This window comes from Mustela erminea, chromosome 11 (genome assembly GCF_009829155.1).
Source record: "Mustela erminea isolate mMusErm1 chromosome 11, mMusErm1.Pri, whole genome shotgun sequence".
Lineage (NCBI taxonomy): Eukaryota > Metazoa > Chordata > Mammalia > Carnivora > Mustelidae > Mustela > Mustela erminea.
Window position 1 is genome coordinate 36411858 of NC_045624.1, and position 16824 is coordinate 36428681.

General features: G+C 39.6%; 1 pseudogene; it reads left to right on the top strand.

The window, feature by feature from the left end:
* The first annotated feature begins 2369 nt into the window (after nt 1-2369).
* On the top strand, nt 2370-14884 carry LOC116568746 (annotated as a pseudogene).
* Nucleotides 14885-16824: the final 1940 nt, after the last annotated feature.

Here is a 16824-nt window from a genome sequence, read left to right on the forward strand (position 1 = left end):
ACATCATCTAACTTTCCTCTTACATGTGGGTATGTTATCCACTGTACCAGTTGTAAATGTACCTAGGAATTGCTCATCCTGTCTACTTGAGAGAGAGGTTCATCATTGGTAAGTTGGGTATGTGACTGCCCAGCTTTGTGTCTGGCTCTGTGGAGAATTCTGAAAGGAAATACATTGTAACTCCTGCCTTCAAAGAGCTTAACCTAGGTCAAGAGAAGACAGATATTCAGTGCTACATTGAATCACGTGAAACCACCCGTTTCTGTGGTTTCTATCAGGAAACCTTCATACTACCCTTGTGTGCAGAGAGCAAATGAAAGTGGAGGTTGGGGAAAATGGAAGAGGGGGCTTCTATTACAGAAAAAAAGTAATTTCAAAGTGAAAACCAAACCTCCCTGTTCTTAAAGCTTTCCACTTGTTACTTGCCACTGCTCCCCCACCCCCCCCCTGCCCCCACCCCGCCCCCACACCTTACTCTCCTTGGCTCTCTCTGCTTCCCATTCTGTCTCTCATGTAGAGCCAGCAGGGATTTTTTTTTGCCTTAGCCGCTACTAACCCATGCCCTCGAGGCCCCATTTTTCATCCACCCAGTTTGTCGAAGTTTTATTCTTACATGTTCCCTAAACAAAGATGGTTTTCTCCCTCAGAGAACCTCTGATGCCACTTGTTAAATAATACTTAAAAAAAAAAAAAATCACCTCAGGAGGGAAGAGGAGAAGGAAAGCATTCTTGGTGAGAGACACACGAGCAAAGGTTGGGAGACAGACATCTGGTAGTGAAGAAACAAGCAGACGAGAAAGGAGTTTGGAGAACAGAGGTTAAAGGAAGAAAGGTCAGACATGTGGGAATTCAGAGTGCCTGGATAGATGTAATCTAACTTGTACACGCCTTCCTGGATGAGACTCATTAAAGAACAAAAGAGAAGTGCTATGAACACTGGGCCTCCTTTGAAGTTTTGTGGCTGAAAACAGCCAGATTCCTACTGCTGCTCAAGATTCTCATCTCGGGAGTCAATGTTGAAGTTTTGAAGAAAAGCAGACACCTGTGGTGGTCCCGTACTTCACGGACTCCTCGCCTTCTTGCCCTTAGCACATGCTGTCCCTATATATTATTATCCTGACTGTTGAGCCTGATGTATTGCTAAGACTCCAAGAGAAATGGAGACAAAGCTTGGCACAGGGCCTTCACCACTAGAGTGTCTGGTCCACAGGCCTCTCCTTTCTCCTACTAAGGTGTCTGGAGTCATCTTCTCATTCACTGTCTCCAAGTTTGATAGCCAAACCCAACAAGACAGGCACATGGTGATGGCACAAGGGCTGGGCAATGAAAATAAAACTTAGCAAAGAAATCGACACTCAGTGGAAGTTCGTGAGCCTAGGAGTGTCCTGATGAAAGCAGCACTTATGGAGTGTGGGTACTGAAGCTGGATCTAAGGAGACACACCTCAGAGTGTGACAGGAGGATGGTGGACTGATCTAAGCATAACATAGTGAGAGCCCGAACCTCAATGGTGGCCACAGTGATAGAGGGAAAACGTCTCTAAGGATTGGCGAGAGAAAAAAATTGATGCGACATAGCTTTAAGGGGATGAAGACAAGGAGAGGACTGGAGGATTTGGGCCTGTGCGACTTGAAAAATGGTAGGGCCATTATCAAATATATTACTAGTTTTAAAATACATGTATAATTTACCACTTCCCTACTTTCATCATGGAATCCAGTCTTCTTATAGAAAAAGCACATACATATATACACAGGGAGGTTAAATTAAGATAGAGATCTAAATTAATAGGGAAAAGGGAGAGTGAGGGTGATACAATCCTCTGCCTGAGTACTAAATTTAGCTCTGAGCTTCCTTGCAGCTGAGGCCAGTGGCTTCACAGCTGTGACTCTCTACCACTCCTTTCAGAGACCATCACCTGCCTGGCAGTACATTCTGGAAGAAGTCACACTGACCTTTACCGAGTAATGTCCAGTCATGCCTTGTTCTACTGCATGCAACTTTATTGCACTTCTCATACTTACACATTTAGCATTTGAAGGATTGTGGCAGCCCTCCATCAAGCAAGTCACTTCATGTCTCTGTGTCATGTTTTGGAAATTCTCCCAGTATTTTAAGTTTTTTCATTATTATTGCATTTGTTACGATGATCTGTGATCAGTGATCTTTGATGTAACTCTTATAATTGTTTGGGGGTACCATGAACAATGTCCCTATAGGATGCCAAACTTAATAAAAGTTGTGTGTGTTCTGACTGCAGATGTGATGGAAGCAGCAAGAGAACTAGAATGAGAATTGGAGCCTGAACATAAGGCAAACTTGCCACAATAGTGCAATAACACTAACAGATGAGGAGCTGCTTCTTGAGGATGAGTGAGCAAAGTGGTCTCTTGAGACTGAATCTGCTACCGGTAAAGTTGTTTGTGAAGACGGTTGAAATGACAACAAAAGATTTAGAATATTACATGAACTTAGTTGACAAAGCAATAGCAGAATTTGAAGAGATTCCAATTCTGAAAGATGTTCTACTATGGGTAAAATGCTATCAAACGTGAGCACCTCGGTGGCTCAGTGGGTTAAAGCCTCTGCCTTCAGCTCAGGTCATGGCCCCAGGTTCCTGGGATCGAGTCCCGCATCGGGCTCTCTGCTCAGCGGGGAGCCTGCTTCCTCCTCTCTCTCTGCCTGCCTCTCTGCCTACGTGTGATCTCTGTATGTCAAATAAATAAATAAAATCTTTTTTTTAAAAAAAAATGCTATCAAACATCATTGCAGGCTATACAGGAATTACTCATGTAAGAGTCAGTCAGTGAGGCAAACTTCATATTGTCTTATTTTAAGAAATTGCCACAGCCACTCCAACCTTCAGCAATCACCACCCTGAAGAGTCAACAGCCATCAACACTGAGGCAAGACCCTCTGGATGGCTAATATTTTTTAGCAATAAAATATTTTTAAATTAAGGCTTATACACTTTCTTAGATGTAATGCTATTGAACATTTAATAGGTTATGGTTCAGTGCAAACATAAATTTTATATACAGCAGAAAACCAAAAACTTCATTCAACACACTTTATTGCAATATTCGCTTTATTGCAGGGATCTGAACCAAATCCGCCACATCTCTGGGATATGCCTGTAATAGACATAGTCTCAGTATGGTTCCTTAAAAGCTAGAGAAAAGGTTCTTTGTATGCAAGGTGCTCAATACAGGACTCTATCCCAGGACCCCGGGATCATGACCCAAGCCGAAGGCAGATGCTTAACTGACTGAGCCACCCAGGTGTCTCTGTGAAGGCCTTTCTAAATGAAATGTGGCTGATATGAATCAAGTAGGGGATAACAGTCTGCTTACCACTAGGACAGGGAGCCTAGTTGAGTAGAGAGGCAGGTCACAGGGTATCCCCTCCTGTACCAGAGATACTCAACCTGAGTTCTGGAGCAAAAAAGAAAATGCAAAGACCTGATCCAAGAGTGAAGGAACAAGAGGACAAAGTCTAAGAGTGAAGCTAGTTGACTGTGTTTCTTTAGGAAACACAGGTCCTTTCCCTGTCTTCTCTGGGATCTCATTGATAGAGAACAAATAATCTATTACTGTGACAGGACCATCACCAAGTTAACCCAAACTACCTTTCATTGCAACAGGAAACTATCACATGTGTCCTCTTCCCAACCTGTCCTTGGCACGTGGGAGAGGAAGGAACACCGAGGGTATGAGCATAGAGGGCAGGCCTGGGGAGTTCGGGGTCCTGGGGAGATGGCCAGAGAAGAGTAGGACCCATGGGAAATCTTAGGATGAGGGTAATCTATAATCACAATTTCCCTTCCTTTCAGTTGTTACCATTAAAATGTTTTTAAACATATCCCTTCAAATTTTTTGGAAAACCACCACAAATCCTAAGCTGCAACAGAAAATGCCTGCCCTCAAATCACCCTGTCCTTCTTGTTACAGCATTCATCACACTGTAATTGCTTGTTTTCCTGTCTGCTTTTCTGGCTGAATGATAAATAAGTTTCGGAGGGCAAGACCTTGTAATCTCATTCCTTACCGTATCTCTGGCACCTATCATTTGTGTTCAATAAATACTTGTTGAATAATGTGGAACAAAAGCCTTCCCATGTCTCTCTCTTCTAGCTACTTCTACTATTCTTGATCCTGACCCTATTTCTTCCTAGGCAAAGAGACTGTCTCTCATTCTGACATAAGAAGCTTGAAGATCGATTTTTGAAGTCAAAATTATTGTCTAGTATTTTGCTTTATTAATTCTTAGTAGGGTTGTATTAATAATCAGGACATACATCAAATATTCATTTCTCTTCAATCTTGATTTCTTCCTCCTTAGTTCTTTCAAAAGCTATGGGAAAAAAAAATTCCTGTTTTATGGAAACCCTTACCACCCTTTTGCCTACATTGTAAAGAAAATTAATGACAACATGGCATTTACTGAATGTTTACCATATGCCAGCCACATGTCCTCAACACTTTGTAAGTATGAAGTAGCATAAAACCTTCCCCAATTCTAGAAAGTAGGTAGTTTTTACCTCCTTTACAAATAAGGAAAAAGAAACAGAATAATTTCAAGAGGTACCCAAAGTCCAGGGCTAGACATATGGCTGTGCAAATTGTATGTATATGGCTGTGCAATTGTATACCAATTGTTGTTGTAAGCAAAAAAAAAAAAAATTATTCAATTCTCTGTGCATTCTCTATGTCAAACTTGGTTACATCCTGATTCTAGGGAAATGTAAATGTATTTCTAGAAATAAATCTTTTTCTGAGATTCCTGGTTTCAGCTGATTTGTATTTATAACTAAAATCTTCATGTCATGAAAATCCTAACTTGGATAATTTTAGTAAAGCTCTTTCCATTAAGTTTGATAGGAACAAGGGAAAAATCAGGACAGGTGAATGACATACTTGTGCTTTAGCCCAGGTAATGAAATGAATCCCTCAAATAGATAATAAGATTATATTTGGCAGATCAGCTCTAAACAGGTTTGGGGCTCTTGGATGGCTCAGCTGTTAAGCATCTGCCTTTGGCCCAGGTCATGATCTCAGGGTCTTAGGATCGAGCCCTGAGTCAGGTTCTCTGCTCAGCAAGGGGCCTGTTTCCCCTTCTCTCTCTGCCTGCTGCTCTGCCTACTTGTGATCTCTCTCCCTCTGTCAAATACATAAATAAAATCTTTAAAATAAATACATAAATAAATAAATAAATTGCTTGAAAAAATCTATCGGAACAAATGTTAGCTTGTCAATCAAAAATTCTAAAACAAGTATTAACTCCACCAAGACAAATTTTCATTAACTAGTTTAAACAGTTAACTCCCCAACAAACACACACCCACTTAGGGAATCAACTGTTCTAAACAGTGCAAGTTAAAGTTTTTTTGAAGAAAGGTCTGTTTTGTAAACAATCAGCTTGATTTCCATTTCAGAAAGCACCTCAGCAGTTTCTTAAATAGTGAACATACACGTACTTAGTACCTGATCCAGCATCCCACTGCTAAGTATTTACCCAAGATGATGGCAAGAATGTAGCCCTACACAAACTGGTACATAAATGTTCACAGCAGATTTGCAAGAGCGCAAAGTTAGGGAAAAAACAAAAAAAACACACAAAAAAACAAATGTCCATTAACTGGTGAATGAACAAACAAATCGGAGATGATCCAAACAGTGGAATACAACTCAGCAATAAAAAGGAAAGAACTATTTATATACATTAATAACATGGACGAATCTCAAATTAGTTACACTGAATGCAAGAAGCCAGACCAAAAAAAAAAAGAGGACCTATTATATTATTCTATTTATAAAACTTGAGAAAATGCAAACTAGTCTATAAGGACAGAAAGCACATCAGTGGTTGCCTGGGGAGCGGGAGTTGAAAGTGAATTACAAAGGGGCACCGTGAACACCTGAGGGCGGGGGTGATGGTTATAGTCATCATTTCAGTTGTGGTGATGGTTGCACGGGTGTATGTGAAACTCAAAGTTCATCAAGTCGTACGCGGTAAATATATGCCATTTATGTAAACAAACCCTCAGCAAAACTGTAAGAAAAACATTCACTCAAAAACTGTTTTAAAAATAATGATCAGCCATAAATTAATCACCAAAAAGGACTAAGTGCTAAATAGGCTCAACATTCTTAAAGCAAAAATGAACTCTGCCCTCTTATGTCATAGAAATCCTTCCAGTCTTACCCAGCCGTGGGGCTTTGCTCTACTTGGGCACAGACCAGTGCCCAGCAGATGGACCGCTGTGATCGTGGATGTGAGGCTGCTCTCTTTGTGTCGACATAAATTTATTATTGAAATAGGTCTTGGAACAGAGGTCATTCTCTGTGGTTGTGAGAAAAGAGATACCCTCACTTAAACAGGGCATTTTGTCCAACTAAAGGGCTGTTTGAATGGATGCAACACACGTCGCAAGCTCATTTATCAAATAAGATAAATTCTGTGAAAGCACTTTGTAAAGTGTAAAACACTGGAGAGGCGGAAAATTGTTACTGCTCCTGCTTCTGCGGCTATTAATTAATTAGGACGGTGACTGGTGATTATGAATTCATTTGATCAATACAATTAGCTCATTTAGAAGACTCAAAGTGCAAGTGAACTGATGTATTAATAATAGAGTTAACACGAAACTGATAAAGGAATAATGAGGTATACACTCCGGCACACACCACAGATGCGCGGCTAGTACTGCTTTGTTTCTTCTCTACCACAAGTGTAACATTCCTACATACAGAGACGGGTGTGTGTTTGCAGGAGTGGGTGTATATATGGCAACCCCAGGGATAATTAAGATCATAAGAAATAATAAAAGTTAGGTACAAGCTCTGGTCAAATAAATAAATAAAATCTTTTAAAAAAAAGAATTTAATAATTCTAGCTAAGGAAAGAGTCCTTTTCTCTTTGGTAGAGAAACTAAAGAGGGAGTGAGCACACAGCGACCAGTAGCCCCTTCCAGCACTCCCTAGTGAAAGCTACCCTGTACCCTGCCCTTCCCCACAGAGGAAAAGAGAAATCTCTAGCTCTATTTCTTGAGGCCCCCCCCAACTGCCTCAGTTCATGTTTTCCCCAGGCTTGGTTGATCCACAATCCCTCAGCTTTGGCAGTCAATCCAGTAATCGTCCAGTAGATCTTGTTTTTAAGCCTATATTGAACTGAGATTCAATTACCTGCCAGTAAATGATTACTGACTCACACAAGAAAAAGAAAACCTGGGGAGGCTAGCTGGTACCGCAGGGGGCACAGGCAGGCTTTTCTGATTCAAAAGCACCTGGCCATACCCCCTGACCACACAGTCCCTCAGCTGGCCTGCCCACCACAAAATCACCACTGTCCAGGTAGCCTTTCTGGAACATGGTTTTCATCCCTCTTCAATTTTTCCAACAGTTTCCCCCATTTCCAGACACATCAAATGCACATACCTCTGTCTCATTTTCAGTGCCTTCCAGATCAGGCCGCTCTTAAATTTGAAAACCCTCCGACTATCTCCCACCCAACAAGAATCTAGCCCAAATCATGCCATTCACATTCCTTCACTCCAGTCCTTTCAGATGACGAAAATCATACTTACTCATGACTCAGCTCAAGTCTTGCCCCTTCCCAGAAATCCCAACTACTCTCATCATTAATAATTTCTTCAACTAAGAGTACTGAAACCACTTTGTTTGGAAACCAATTTAGCAAAACAAGTGGAACGAATATATTTGTTGCCATATCTATTAATAGTTTTATTTCATTGAATAGCTACTCCATGAAAATACTGCTAATTGGGAAGTGTCAGTTAGAATTTATTTTTAAAAAAGAAAAAGAAAAGAACAATTGTAGAATAGTTTCCATTTTAAGTAATTGTGAAGCTCATTTCCTTGATACTTTTTTTTTCTTTCAGTTAAATGGCTCGTGTTGTATTTTTCTATTCAGTGACAAACACACCAGAATCCAAATAAAAATTGATAAAAATTCAACTGTGAAAAAACAGCACTATGATTTCTCCAAACATCTATTTCTTAGCTGAAGTGTACTTGGAAGTGTACAAGGAAGGATTTCAAAGCCCTTCCTGGAAATGAGGTATGCAGTTTCCCTGACTGTCTTCAGGGAAGCTGGGCTTGGCATTCTCACATTCTGAAGCAATTGATCGCTTAGCATATTCAGGCATACTGCAATCCAATTAGTGGCAAATCACAAAGCCTACTGATGCCAGGATGAACAATCATCATTGTCCCCAAAAATGCTATTTATATCTCCCTTCTTCTGAAGCTCAGACTATATTTTCTTTTTTTCTTTTCTTTTTTTTTTTTTTTTTTTTTTTTGGTAAAAACTCCTTGAGCCCTTGACTTGGAACCATTCATATCTAACTTAAGATCTCCACTTTTCCTAGGTAACACTCCTATAAGCCTTGTTTGACTTGTTCTCTAATTCTACAATGTTCAAAAGTGATTTCTAAGAGGTAAATCAATAAAACATTTAGAAGACGATAGATACTCTTATGCCTTCAGGATGGGAAAATGACTTCTTCAACAGAATGTAAAAAGTACTAATGTTAGGTAAAAGCCAGCTGTGAGCAGCGGAAGGAACACCAAAGGCAGAGTCCCAAGTTTTCAAAGCAGAATGATAGAGACCTGAGCTGCAGGCAAACGGGTGATAAACAGATTATACGTTGGAACTCGAGGGTTACAACATCCCCATGCTGTGGCTTCCGAGTATTAAGGCTGACATACCAAGAGCCACCGGTGCAGAGCATGAGCTCTCCTCTACTACTTCTGCTCAGGGTAACTCTTAGACTCATGATAATGCATTGCTTTAAGGGCACAAGCCCACCTCCTATTGAGAAAGGTGGCCATGACAGTACCAGTACAAACCTCGTCAATGGTTGACAAAGGGTGGAAGCAGCCTCCATCAGAGACTGCCCCACTTGTACCTCCCAGCTCCTCCCAGCTCAGAAAAATCCAGTAACATCCAATCCCAAAACTGCTAGAGGCTGGTTCTACATGGCAAACTTCCCTCTCTCCCACGTGGACAGTGTACTTCCGCTTTAATAAACTGCTTTGTGCTTGCTAGTTTCCTTCTGGCTGTCTTTATTTGATTATAGATTCTCACTCAAATCTTTTCATGGGGAATCCAATAACTGAGACCTCCAGTCACACAAGGCAGACTCTCCTACTGCTAACACTAATAGTAAAAGAAAAACTGACAAATTTGATTTTATTGAAATTAAAAATGTATGTTCTTCAAAAGACACAATTAAGATGAAAAGGGGCGCCTGGGTGACTCAGGGGGTTAAGTCTCTGCCTTTGGCTCAGGTCATGATCTCAGGGTCCTGGGATCGAGCCCCACATCAGGCTCTCCACTCAGCAGGGAGCCTGCTTCCCTCTCTCTCTCTCTGCCTGCCTCTCTGCCTACTTGTTATCTCTCTCCATTTGTCAAATAAATAAATAAAATCTTAAAAAAAAAAAAAAAGACAGTGAAAAGTCAAACCACAGATGAAGAGGAGATATGTATATACATAAAACTACAAATCAGTAAAAAAAAAAAAATGAGCAGGTATCCTGAACCAGTACAGCATAAAAGAGGAAATCCAAACAACAGACTTGTGAACGGTGACAAATTTTACCAGTAATCAAGGAAACAAATCAAAAATGCAGCAAGATACTATTAATCACCTATCAAAATAGCTAAATTCAAGACTCAAAATAACACGTGTATAATGAAAAGTCTTATACATCACTGGTAGAGGCATTAAATTATTACCACACTTTGAGAAAATTTTTGGCATTATCTAAGGAAGTTGGAATATTCATCCTAGGGACTAGCAAACCACTCCTAAATATATAACTCAAGAGAAATATGTGCACAGAAGTGTCCATGGAAGCCTTCAAAATAACCAAAACTGGGCTATAACTCAAAGCAACAGTAAAATAGGTAAATTATGACATATTCTATAATAGAACACTCCACAGAAATGAAAATAAATACCTCCAACTAACAATATAGAAGAAGGAACAAAGAAGTCAGAAAGAAGGAACAGTCTAATTGTGCTTACATGAAGTTCAAGACTCAAAACCAAACCATATAGGGCAAAACCAAACCATATAGGGAAGGATAGTGGTTCCCTTTAGAAGAGAGGATTCTTGAGATGGACAGTTATGATCTGTGCACTTTTCAACGTGTTATGTTAAACTTTGTTTAAAAATATATTAAAAATCACTGGCACTAGCAATTAAAAATCATTGGATTTCTTGGAACATTTTCAGAGTGTAATTTGGCTAAAAGGCAGGTTTCAAGTTTTTCTATAAGGGGAAAGCGAGAAATAAAGGGAGGCAGTTGGTCGATCAACGTTGAAAAGGGAAGCAGCCAGTACCGGCTCATGGAAACATACACCATGCATTGGCCTATCTGCTTCTAGGCCCATTAGATTTGCTGATGACTCAATCTTTACTTTTGCTTTTGTGATAATCTTCACAAAGTCACTCTCATTCCTATGATTTAAATTAACCATATAACCATAAACTGAATAATGAACATTTAAAACCCTATCTCCAGAAACGAGAAGCGTTGTCAGTTTTGAGATAGAAATGGCCATTGTTGAAAGAAAAATAACCTTGACTCTGAATTAAGATATCTAACTTTAAATTTTTTTCTAAAATAGTGAATATTGAAAAGTGAGTTTTCATAATCAATACATACTTATCTTAAGTTCCAAGAGCAGTATGTCTTCAGTGTTCTTGTTCTATTTTCCACATTCTGGGTAAGATGACTCAGCAACATTCGCTGTAATTAAAAACCCAATATAAATATAGGAAGTACACTCCATTATAAAAGTTAATGCAGAGGCAAATGGAACAAAATAAATTTTCTTTAAAAAAAGTAATTAATAAGAACTTTGCTGTCTGTGTTCCTAAGTCTGATTTCCTCATTAAAATTAGTTATTCAGTCTCCATTTGGAACTTGCTTACTTTTTATACAACACAAAGAGCCATTATCATTTAATTAAAATTATGCCATTAAATAGCTGACCTTTCACTTCGCAAGACTGGGTGCGAAGTTTGACTCAAATTCCAAGTTTAAAGTGCACTTAGCTGAAGGCGGAGGTATGTCTGTAAGTCTCAGATTCAGGGAACGGGCTTTAACGCAGCCCGTTGTGAAGTTAAGGTTTTTCTGCCTCAGTCACTGACTCATACTGTACGTCTTTAGGAATGATGCCCCTTGGAAGGAATTGCTCCAACTCTAAGTCACAAATTTGAGTGAAAGTGTCAAATCTCATGACCACAAAGCTAGTTAAGAAATATTTCAAAATACTGATTAAATTTGCAGTTCCACAGAATCATAATTTCCGAAAGTATTCTCCAAATCAAAGTCAAAGTTAAATGCATTTTGAAAATTTGCCAAACATGTAAACTTAATAACTAATACAAACTTTTTTTAAAATTTTTATAAGGTTAAGATTACTGGTCAGAGGACATGATCATTTTCCTAGCTATAAATATATAGTCAAGTTACTCCAAAGTTATTCCAAAAATATGAGTAGTAGGTTCTATTCTATGTTTTAGCTTCTTTTTTTATTTGGATTTTTGGCTCCTTCTATACTAGAAGGTTTCCCAGAAAAATAATTCAGTATATTTTTCTGTTTTCTCAATAGTAGTAACTTTTTGGTCTCCACTGAGGAATTATTTATCTTTATATGCTCAGAGTCATTACCATTTATTTGAAAATAAATTTATTTTTTTGTTAAACAGAAACAACAGGCCCAAAATGGAGTCACTTGCTAAGCAATCCCCGACTTACAGTTTCAGCATGTCCCAGGAGTGGAATCTGAAACCAACCAGGAGTGGAATTTCCTGATCACACTTGGGAGACAGTCTGCATGATAAGACCTCTGCCCTTTCCCCTGAGGGAAAGTGACCTTGTCTCAAACAACCCTTTCTTTTCTTTTGCTCATAATTTCCTTGTCCCACCTCATTTCTGCCCCTAAACACCTTCCACTTGGTAGACTCCTGGAAGCACCCTTCTATTTGTTAGTCATGAATTGTTGAATAAAACCAAATTGGTCTTAAAAGTTCGCTAGGTTGGTTTTGTTCTTTAATATGGATAATGTGAAAAAGGAAAAAAAAAAGTTAGGATATTGACAGAAGTTTAACTCACAAGAAATCTAGGGATTTGGGGGTTATGTCACCTTACCCCAACTTCACCTCTCCACACCAGCTCCTTGCTTAAATCCTCTCGCGCTGTTATAATGAAATCCCCAATTCTCGAAGACCTCAATATAGTCCGGCCCCTGTCTGTCTGTCCAGGATCACATCACACCACACTCTGTCTGACCCTCTACACCCCAACAATGTTGCTTTCTTTCAGTTCCTCAATCATCCTGCTCCCTCCAAGTGCAGTGCCTTTGCACATGCTCTCCTCCTGCCCAACAACCATCCTTCCTCTCCCTGACAATCCCTCTTCCCCAGATTACTACAGCATCGTCACTGCTGCACGGGAAAGACTTGCCTGCCCCAGCAACCAGGCTGGATTCCTCATTTCTTCACTCTCACAGCACTTCTCACTCAGGCTGTAAGTGTATATCTATCAGTGTCATTATTTGATGTTAGTTCTTTTCTATGAAACTGTATGCTCCATGAGAGCAGGAACTGCATCTGGTCTTACCTGCGTTTTCATCTCCTGCAACTAAAGGCTTACTATGCAATAATCACTTGACAAATTAAGGAAGGAGTCCATCCCTTGGTACCAATATCAGAGACAGAATCCTGGGCTGGTGACCAGAGCTATGAGTTTGTCTTACCTGCATATTTTTCTTGATACCCAGATATGGACCTGAAAGCAGTCTGTGTGGGCAGCCTTCCATGGGTTAGCAGTTCCACACAGATCTACAGGACCTGATACAGATGTAGGTAGCATTGCATGCAGCTCTCTCTCCTCATAGGATTTAGACAGACCCAGAATGTTTGTCCTAGTAACATGTGGATGACCTCAAATTACTGCTCCTCCTCTCTCAGAGAAAACACTGAGGGGCTTCCATGGACAAATAGGTCATTTGTGTCTTTGCATCTCTCTCTAGTGATACTGGAAGAAGGCAGGTGATGACAAAGTACTGTTGTGGCATGTTTCCATTTCTAATTCCATTAGGTTCCAGATCATGCACCTAAAAATACATATACAGAGTCAGATTCCAAGCAGGCTACCAAGAACAAAGAAAAATTTAAGGAGGAGCAAGTGCTTATTTCTCATAGAAGGTGGAATGGGCAAATGGAAAGGAATGGACTTGGAATAAAAAATGCTTGTTTTAAAAACAATAATGCAGAGCTTCCAGGTTGGTGAACATGTGGGGATTTGGGAGAGTGGCACACCTGGGGAGGGTGTGGAAACTCTGAGCACGTCCCCCCTCAAACCTGCCAAGCCCCCATCCCCACCCCACCGGCCCCCTGCCTCTCTTCCACCTGGCTGTTCTTGAGTTATATCCTTTTATAATAAACTAGTGATCTATATTTTATGCTCTTGAAGGCCTCAAAATCAAAGAAGCCTAAGTCTATTTTATATGTGACAGAACTGAGCCTTTTAGGATATTTCTATATCCCCAAGAAAATCTACAACTGTCAGATTCCAGAAATTCAAGCTACACTGATTCAGAGGATGAATCTCAAGAAGGCATCTTCTTCTGCGATATGATGGGTAGTAAAAAAAAAAAAAAGCAGTGTTGCTTTTATATTTCGCCCAGCAAGGTATGGGTGGATCATCTCTCTGCATCATTACCAACATTTGGCCGTGATTCCTCATTTCCCACTTCCCATCCACATTCCTGCTCACTGCCATCCACAAGATATAACACACCTTTATCCTAGAAGAGTCAACAGTGCTTACGTGATCTACCCTTTCTGACCTGAAGTGAGATCCAGTGAGACCCAGAGAATTTATGGGTCTCCAAGGCTCTGGAGGAGACCTGTCTCTCTTCCCATCCTCTAAAGCCCGACAGTCTGAAGGAGGCTCCTGATGTTGATATAACTAGTACTCCTGGGAAGCCTCAGAGTTTTCCATTCATCTTCCAATGCCACCACAGCAACCTCATCAAGCACATCAGGTGTGGGATCCAATAGCCAAGAAGAACTAAAATGCACTTCATAGTCTCTGAAACACAAGAATGTGCCCATAGATAAGAGAGGAGTAGATTCGTTGGTGTCAAGTTGATGCTACTCAGATATCAAATGAATGAACCAATGATAAAGGCAGATATGTTAAAGATTATCATCAAAGATAATGAAGACCTCTTCATGAGATCTCCTTGGGAGCCTCTGAGTACATGGAGGCGATCTTTGGCCTTGATGTGAAGGAAGTAGATCTCACCAACCGCTGCTATGACCTCCTCATCAACTTGGGCCTCCCATATGATAGGGTGCTGCATGGTGAAAAAGGCAGGCCTGAGACCAGCATCCTGATATTTATCCTGGATATGATCTTCATGAAGGACAACTGTGTGTCACTGAAGAGGAAGTCTAGGAAGTACTGAATTTGATGAGGATGTATTCTGAGAGGAAGCATTTTGTCTTTGGAGGGCCCAGGGAGCTCATCACCAAAGATTTCATGAAGGAAAAGTACCTAGAATAACAATAGACAGTTCCCCAATGATCCAGTTGGAATTTCTTTGGGGCCCAAGAGGCCATACTGAAACCACCAAGATACAAATCCTAGAGTTTCTGACCAGAGTTCATGGTTTACTAATCCAAATTCTTTCACATGTCAGTCTGAGGAGATTCTGCAAGATAAAGAAGAGAAAGTCTGAGCCACAGTTTCAGCTGAGGCTGTGTCTACTTCCAAGTCCACTGCACATTCTAGTGCAGCCAGAAACAGATTCTTCATTTTGTTTGAAAAGGTCAGTTAAAGATCATAAAATTTATGTCTGAGGTAGGGCAGAAAGGAACATAATGAATATTCCTCTATCTCCTATTTTAAATGTTTTAAATAGGTAACTTGAAAAAAATTTTTATTGGAAATATATACTTTTTATTTTTTGATATATTATTCAAATATTGTTTCTTTCAATGTAGATTCAATTAGTTTCAAATTCTCCAAGCTTATGAATTATATCAGACTCACATTTACTACTGTAAGTGTTTAGTTTTGTAGAAGAAATTGTGAAACCATCCACCTTATTTTGTCGTCCAGAATGCAAATATGGCATTGCTATAGGCATTTCTTTGGAACTGTGAAAGAAATCTGCTTTGAGATAGTTGGGATCAAGAGAAAAAGAGAGAAGAAAATCTAAAAGATGCTCATATCTTGACTTCCTATCCTTTTTATTTCTTATTCCTTAAAGTTAAAAAATACATACATGAAGTTGCTTAGTTCTTTCAAGAATGTATGAGAAATAGATCTTAATAAACTGAACTCATACTTACTGGGAAACACACACACACACACACACACACACACACACACACAGAATTTTAAGTTTCTCTTATGTAAACCTTAAAAACCATTGGAAATACAGCCATGAAAAGACATTGAGTTAAAATAAACACAGCAAGTTTTCCTGGTTTCGTAAGTAAAGTAGCAGTTAACTTTCTTCCATGGTACAGCTATTTAGGAGGAATGCATTTTAATAATACCAGATGGTACCATTTATGCCTACACCTTAACAAGTACACCTAGCCATTTTCATACAGCATTCATTTTCAAAGAGCAAGGAGAAAATAAACTAGTAGCTAAAAGCAGAAGAGAAAGCTGTTGGATTCAATGAGTTTTGCATTTGAATAGTTGGTGTGAATCTTTGACTTTTAAGTGTGTACTCAAGGAACATGAAAAGATTCCTATCTTAATTAAAGATATCTAAGGTTGCCAAAAATATTTTTTTTTCTCTTTAAAGCCCAGAAATGCTATGCAAAATTTTCATTTGAATTACAGGCAAAATTTCAAAAGCAGTTTGCTTTAAAAAAAACAATCACCAATCTCTTCCTCCAATCTGCAGGGGAATAAAATGTAAAGACTTCTCTGAACCTTCAGGATACATGGGTGGCCCAGTCAGTCAAGGGTCTGCCTTCAGCTCAGGTCATGAGCTCAGGGTCCTGCAATCCAGTCCCAGGTGGGCTGCCTGCTCAGCCGGTAGTCTGCTTCTCCCTCTCCTCCCCACTCGTGCTCTCTCTCTCTCTCTCTCGCTATCTCAGTCTTTCTCGCTCAAAGAAATAAATAGATAGATAAATAAATAAATGTGTTTTTTTTAAAAAAGACTCTCTTAATTTTCATCTTTATTATCAATAATGACTGTACCTTGCAGGATTTGAATTGTTTCCATTCGATCCTTGAAATGAGGTTGCAAATGTAAATAATCTATATTTACTTATTTCTCTCACTAGATCATGAGCCCTCTGAGGGCAGGCTAGTTATTCTAGCCATGACTGCATTCAGTACTCAAGATCAGGCATCCAGCAGGCGGGCAACATACTTCCTGGTTTTGTCAGTGCATACACAGCTGTTCATGTTGAGAAATATTATATTTATATAAAATACATGTATTATTTTATATATTATATAAATTATTTTATATTTACATAAAATATATTTATATCATAAAACCTCTTCCATATATTCTAGAACTGTATATAAGTATTTAATATTTAACATATAGCATTCATTTGAATCAGACCAAGTACCTAAAACGCACTTCATCCCCTGCAATTCTTGGTGCTGACTGAGATTTGCAGATGTCCAGAAGTAGCCTTCTATGGGAAGCAGGAGAGGCAGGAGCTGCCACTGACTGGAAAGGAGAGCTGTGCACCTGGAGGAGGAACTGAAGATTGTCATGGAAACATGTATACACACCCG